This window comes from Babylonia areolata, chromosome 3, assembly GCF_041734735.1.
Source record: "Babylonia areolata isolate BAREFJ2019XMU chromosome 3, ASM4173473v1, whole genome shotgun sequence".
Classification (NCBI taxonomy): Eukaryota; Metazoa; Mollusca; class Gastropoda; order Neogastropoda; family Buccinidae; genus Babylonia; species Babylonia areolata.
In genome coordinates this window covers 8642795-8650294 of record NC_134878.1, presented here as the reverse complement: position 1 = coordinate 8650294, position 7500 = coordinate 8642795, and the positions used below count along the sequence as shown (strand labels likewise).

The 7500-nt window shown below is 47.9% G+C and overlaps 1 protein-coding gene across 1 annotated transcript in view; it reads left to right on the top strand.

Moving 5' to 3' along the window:
• The window catches only part of LOC143280426 (uncharacterized), a 323184-nt gene that overhangs the window by 98339 nt on the left and 217345 nt on the right, over positions 1-7500 (top strand). The window lies entirely within an intron of this gene.

Here is a 7500-nt window from a genome sequence, read left to right as displayed (position 1 = left end):
GTCAGTGTGTGTATATGTGTGCGTACATTTGTACTGTGTATGTGTATGTGCGTGTGTACTACCGTTAATATTATGAAACCCTCAAAGTCAGTAGTACATATGTGTTTTTTTTTCTTTCTTTGTGTGTGTGTGTGTGTGTGTGTGTGTGTGTGTGTGTGTGTGTGTGCGTGTGTGTAATTGTCTGTCTTTCTGTCTTTACCATCACAGAGTGGTCCATCTTTGTGAAACCCTCAAGGTCAATATATATATGTGTTTGTCGGTCTGTGCGTCTGTCTGTCTGCCTGAACCACTCCCAACAACATCTGCCTGTGTGTGGAGCCTTTTAGGCACTCAGTCTTTGAGGCTGTTTATCTGTGTGTGTGTGTGTGTGTGTGTGTGTGTGTGTGTGTGTGTGTGTGTGTGTGTGTGTGTGTGTGCGCGCGCGCCTGTTGTAGTGCCTGTGCTCTAATGTGTTTCAATTGGCTGGTCAGCGAGTCTGTCTCTAATGTCCGGTACTCACGACATGGAGAAAGGTTTTGTTCATCACTCTTTCGTTCGTCATTGCTGCTTGAACTGTGACAAGAGGATAGGTGCGCTGTATGGGTAGCAATTTGTGCGGTCATCAGTGGTCTGGACGGTTAAACTGTGACTCAGACAGCGGTTTTTTTTATTTATTTGTTTAGTTATTTATCTATATATTTATCTATCTTTTTGTTTGTTTATTTATTATGCATTTCTAGAATGTTTTCATTTCATTGGTTGCTGTGTTCGAGAGACGAGACAGAAGTGTCTCTGAAAGGTCCCCTACACATCCATGCCCCCCCCCCTACACACACACACACACACACACACACACACACACACACACACACACACACACACACACACACACACACACACACACGCCTACCTTCCTCCCACCGTCATCCCCGGTAGCAACGTGCGAGTTAAGCAACAGGTAAAGCAACAGTTTAACCCCTCGGTTGCTGCTCTGACAAGTATGCTCGTCAGTGAATAGGGAGTGTGTGTGGAGGGGGTTTGGGAGTGGGGAGGGGCGGGTGTGTGTGTGTGTGTGGGGGGGGGGGTGTCTCACCTCACTGAGACAAGACTGAGAGAGAGAGAGCTTACAGGTCAGGACGTCACTGGTCACCATTTTGTAGGCCTATGTTATCTGGAGTGATGGCCCAGAGGTAACGCGTCCGCATAGGAAGCGAGAGAATTTGAGCGAGCTGGTGGTTCCAGTCCCTACACAATCACCAGTATTTGCTCCCCCCCCTCCACTAGACCTTGAGTGGTGGTCTGGACGCTAGTCATTCGGATGAGACAAACCGAGGTCCCCGTGTGCAGCATGAATTTAGTGTAAAAGTAAAAGAACCCACGGCAACAAAAGAGTTGTCTTGGGCAAAATTCTGTGGAAAAATCCACTTCCATAGGAGAACAAATATGAAAATTGTAGCCATTCGGTGACCTAGAAAGAAGAGAAAAATGGAAACGTGCATGCGCATGCGGTTCTCGCTGGAAATAAGCGGGGAATCTCCTGGAAAATCAGACGAAAGTGGGTCTGCACAAATCCCACCTGTGTTGTCATCTGGTTGGAATACACTCTTATTTATTTATTTATGTGTTTATTTATTAAGACTTCTTGCTATAGCGCATATTCTTGAAGCTCTGTGCGCTTTACAATAGCACTAAAAAAAAAACGAACAAAAAACAACATTCACTCAAACATCCCCACACAAACATATGCATATAATTTGAAACATAGGTGAGAGAGAACAATTAAAATAGGTCATGTCAGTTGATTAAATCAAGAAATGCAACTCTTACATCAGTCACCCATCGCTCGAGTCTCCTGTTTGTCTGTTTTCACCCCCGGCCCCCCCCCTCCCCGCCTCAACCCGCCCCCCCCCCCCACCCCCCACACACACACACCCCACCCTCCTTGCCCTCTGTCCTCTGTCTGTCTGCTTGTCTGTCTGTGTCCCTCAGTCTGTTCCTTTCCATCTTGTCCTGTGTCATTGACTTCTCCACCCCACCTCACGGCCATTTCTCCCCCCCAGCCCTGGGTCCCTTAATTAATTAATTATTGTCTGTCTCCACCTCCTCCACCTCCACTACCTCCACCACCTCCACATCCTCCACCACCTCCACTTCCATCACCGCCACCTCCACCTCCTCCACCTCCACCTCCACTACCTCCACCACCATCACCTCCACCACCACCTCCACCTCCACCTCCACTACCTCCACCACCTCCACCTCCACCACCTCCACCACCTCCACCACCTCCACCACCACCACCACCTCCACCTCCGCCACCTCCACCTCCACCACCACCACCACCACCTCCACCTCCACCACCACCACCACCACCTCCACCTCCACCACCACCACCGCCACCTCCACCTCCACTTCCACCACCACCACCACCACCACCACCACCACCTCATATCCCCAGGCTCCTTTCATATCCCTCTCCCCTGTCTGTCTTCATCTCTCTCTCTCTCTTCTTCTCTTTTCAATTTCTTCTCTTCTGTCTTTTAATTTATCCTCCCCCCCCCCCCCCCCCCCGCCTGGTCTGCTTCTCTTTCTGTCTTCGCCTCTTTTTGATTAATTCATTCTCACCCCCTGCCCCCCCTGTCTGTCTGCTTTTCTCTCTCTCTCTCTCTCTCTCTCTCTCTCTCTCTCTCTCTCTTATCCTATTTTTAATTTCTTCTCTTCTGTCTTTTAATTAATTCCCCTCCCCCTGTCTGTCTCCATCTCTCTCTCTCTCTTCTCCTCTTTTCAATTTCTTCTCTTCTGTCTTTTAATTAATTCTCACCCCCCTGCCCCCAGTCTGTCTGCATCTCTCTCTCTCTCTCTCTCTCTCTCTCTCTCTCTCTCTCTCTCTCTCTCTCCCTCTCTCTTCATCTCTTTTCAATTTCTTCTCTTCTGTCTTAATTAATTCCCACCCCCCTGCCCCCTGTCTGTCTGCATCTCTCTCTCTCTCTCTCTCTCTTGTTAATTTCTTCTTTTCTGTCTTTTAATTAATTCCCACCCCCCGCCCGTCTGTCTGTCTGTCTGCATCTCTGTGTCTTTCTGTCTGTCCCTCTTTGTCTTCTCCTCTGTCTTGGATTATTTCCCCCCCCCCTCCCCTCCTCCCCCCACCCCCATGTCTCGCCGTCTTTCTGACTGCCTGTCTGTCTGTCTGTATTTTTTCCTCCCTGTCTACTCTTCTGTCTTTAATGAATTTCCACCCCCACACCCCCCATGCCTCTCTGTCTGTCTGCATGTCTGTCGGTTTGTATTTGTTCCTTCCTCTCTGTCTTTTCTTCTGTCTTTAATGAATTCCCACCCCCCCACCCCCCATGCCTCTGTCTGTCTGCATGTCTGTCGGTTTGTATTTGTTCCTTCATCTCTGTCTTTTCTGCTGTCTTTAATGAATTCCCACCCACCCCCGCCCCCCGCCACATGCCTCTCTATCTGCTTGTCTGTCTGCTTGCCATTCTGTCTGTATTTGTTCCTCTGTGTTTTCTCTTCCTTCCGTCTTTAATTAATTCCCATCCCCACCCCCCATGCCTCTGTCTGTCTGTTACTCTGTCTGTCTGTCTGTACCTCCCTGTCTTCTCGTCTTTCAATTAATTCCCACCCCCACCCCCCATGCCTCTGTCTGTCTGTTACTCTGTCTGTCTGTACCTCCCTGTCTTCTCGTCTTTCAATTAATTCCCACCCCCACCCCTCATGCCTCTGTCTGTCTGTTACTCTGTCTGTCTGTCTGTACCTCCCTGTCTTCTCGTCTTTCAATTAATTCCCACCCCCACCCCTCATGCCTCTGTCTGTCTGTTACTCGGTCTGTCTGTCTGTACCTCCCTGTCTTTTCGTCTTTCAATTAATTCCCACCCCCAATCCCTCATGCCTCTGTCTGTCTGTTACTCTGTCTGTCTGTCTGTACCTCCCTGTTTTCTCGTCCGTCTTCAATTAATTCCCAACCCCAATCCCTATGCCCCTCTGTCTGTCTGTCTGTCTGTATGTATGTGTTCATCCTTGTCTTTTCTTCTGTCTTTAATGAATTCCCACCCCCACCCCCACCCCCCATGCCACTCTGTCTGTCTCTGTTCCCCACCCACCCACCTCTCTCTGTCTGTCTGTCTGTCTGTCTGTCTGCATCTCTCTGTCTGTCTGTCGGTCTCTCCCTCTTCCTCCGTCTATTCATCTGTGCAGCTCTACCTCTCTCCCTCTTTTCTCTCTCACTATCTCTCTCTTCCACACAAACTCTTTTTCTTTTTTTTCTTTTCTTTTTTTTATATTATCTGTTCTCTGTTGCATCCGTCTTTCTCGCATCTGAAACCAGTGAACTGACATACCCTCCTCACCACCCCCACCCCCCAACACACACACACACACACACACTCTCCCCCTACAACATACATACACTACCCTCATTTAACACGCTGAATAAAACCTCCCCCACCCCCACCTCCTCATCCCCCTCCATCCCCCTCCATCCCCCAATACTTACACTGTATCCTCCTCATCCCCCTTCCCACCCTCCCTTCTTTCCACCCCCCCCCCCCCCCACACACACACACACGCACACACCCTCACATTCACACCCACTGAAGAGTACAAACCGTCTCTCTGACCCAGCCACTGAGACAGTGATTTGAGAGACGGAGGGTGGAGGGAGGGGAAGGCGTGAGGAGAAGGGATTAAGTGGAGAGAGAGGGGGTGTGGGAAGAAGGATTCCTGTTGGGGGGCGGGGGGGGGGGGGACGGGGGGGGGGTGATGTAGGGTGGACTTGGAGGTGGTGGTAGGTGGTTGTGATGGGTCGGGCGGAGGGGTGGGGGTGCGGTGTGGGGGGCGGGGGTGGGGGGTGGGGTGAGGAAGAGGTGAGGGTGAGGGAAGGGGAGGTTGCAGTTGAGAAAGGAAAGCACACCCGGCGGGCGTCTGCGAACAAATTTGCCTCTGGCGGGCGAGGTTCGATTTTTATCACTTTTTTTTTTTTTTTTTTTTTTTTTTTTTTTTTGCTTGAGGGAAAGAGAGGGAGGAAGGGAGGGAGAGAGAGAAAGGGAGGGAGAGAGAGGGGGAGGGAGAGAGAGAGAGAGGGAGGGAAATAAACATGGATAATATTTCTTTGGAATAAATTCAACTGGAAGGGAGGGAGGGAGAGAGAGAGAAAGAGAGGGAGGGAGGGAAGGAGAGAGAGGGAGGGAGGGAGGGGGGAGACAGAGAGAGAGAGAGGGGGCGGGAGGGAGGGAGAGAGAGGGAGGGAGGGGAGAGAGAGAGGGAGGGAGGGAAGGAGAGAGAGGGATGGAGAGAGAGAGAGAGTGTGTGTGTGTGTGAGAGAGAGAGAGAGAGAGTGTGTGTGTGTGTGTCTGACACGCTCACTCACACGATTCACTAATTCAAGGCCTGCAGCCCCATATGATTGCGGGGGGTGGGGGGGGCCTTGGGAGGGGGGGGGGGGTAACAGAATCTAACTTGGGTCACTATGACTATGTATGTAAACACGACCAGCATAACCAATCACCGCAACACTTAGGGTACAAGTGTCTCGCTCAGCTGAAGGGCTATAGATAGATAGATAGATAGATAGAGAAATGGATCGATAGATCGATCGATCAATACAGAGCTAAACTGCGCCTAGTATGTTCATCATTCGGTGACATCAATAAACATAGTGGAAATAGACATGGATAATATTTCTTTGGAATAAAGTTAACTGGAAGGAGTGTAAGTGACAGGGCATTTCAAAACAAAACGAAATTCACCCTCTCTGGATTCCTTGCACAGACGGTTCTAAATGGTTCTGAATGATTGTTCAGGTTCAGAATATTATAAGGGTATTTCTCGATCAAAAATGACAATTCTGAATATTGTTGGAGTGAACCACTGTGGCGATTCTTGTTACACGAGATGTATAACTGTATGATTAAGATTTTAAATCATAAACTTACTTACCTACAATCTTATCAGTCTTGCGGAACATGTGTACACATCTTATTTCGTCGCATACTCGATTGATACTCCCGTGCTTACTCAAACGTTTTTACAAAGTTATTCGCACACTTGAAACCCAATGTCTCTTGCCCATTAGGTCTAGATTATACAACTTATTATAAGATTTAGCCTACCTGGCACTCGATGATTGAATGTGTATTTTCAGTAACTGTAACTAGTAACGAATGCATCCAACAGCTGAATTAATATTAGTATCTCCATAAACTAAACCCATAATCATTCGGTGTTCCCATTTCAACACTTACCACCACCACCCCTACCCCCACCCCTCAAAAACATTTTTTTAATCCCAAATATGTGTACAGATTCATGCGTTACAGACTTGTAACAATGCAAATCTGAATTTCTGAAAATTTCCCGACTGACAGCTACGAAACTCGAGCGAGCTTTGAGCGAGGTTAGAACAGAATTCCAAGATAGTTGTAAACATTAACGACTGGCATTGTTATGCCATCATAAACCTGTTTTTTTTTTTTCCATGCTGCCAATGAACCATTGCCTGAAGACTTTTTTTTCTTCAATCCAAACACATCCTAGGAACCTAATACCATTTAATATTAAAAACCTAACAAATTCCAACGCATTCAACACCTTAGTAAATCAAGACAGGCACAGACACACACACACACACACACACACACACACACACACACACACACACACACACACACACACACAGATTCATTATTTTGCAGCGGTGGAGATATTAGTATACTGGCTAACTTATATACCCAGAACTGTTTGAAGATACAGACACACAGTCACGCGCAGGCTTTCAGCACGATTCAAGACAAGACGACACGACACGACACGACACGACACGACACGACACAACCCACCCAAATCATTTTGTCGCAAAGAGTTCGATAAGTAGAACTTAGTAAAAAAAAGTTTCATTCAAGGGGTGTGTGTGTGTGTGTGTGTGTGTGTGTGTGTGTGTGTGTGTGTGTGTGTGTGTGTGTGTGTGTGTGTGTGTGTGAGTGTGTGTGTGTGTGTGTGTGTGTGAGTGTGTGTGTGTGTGTGTGTGTGAGTGTGTGTGTGTGTGTGTGTGTGTGTGTGTGTGTGTGTGTGTGTGTGTGTGTGTGAGTGTGTGTGTGTGTGTGTGTGTGTGTGTGTGTGTGTGTGTGTGTGTGTTGAGGCTGGAGTTACCAGTCTGACAGATGCAGTTTGATATCCTCATATAAAATGGCAAAAGCAAAACAACAAAGAACACACAAAGAAGAAAAAAAAAGCAACAAAATAAAACAAAAACCATCAAAATGAATAAATTATTTCGAATCGGCACACGGCAGACTACAGGGTTCACAAAAAGTTAAGGATCAGTTGCGCAGTTTTCGTCTCAGAGGCAAGGTGATATAATGCTGAATTTCAGGCACACAAAGGTGCATGCAGCATGTATAATAAGGACCACGTATAACTGAAGGTGCTTTCTTGCATGTGCACTTCCACACACACACACACACACAGACACACACACACACACACACACACACACACACACACACACACACACACACACAC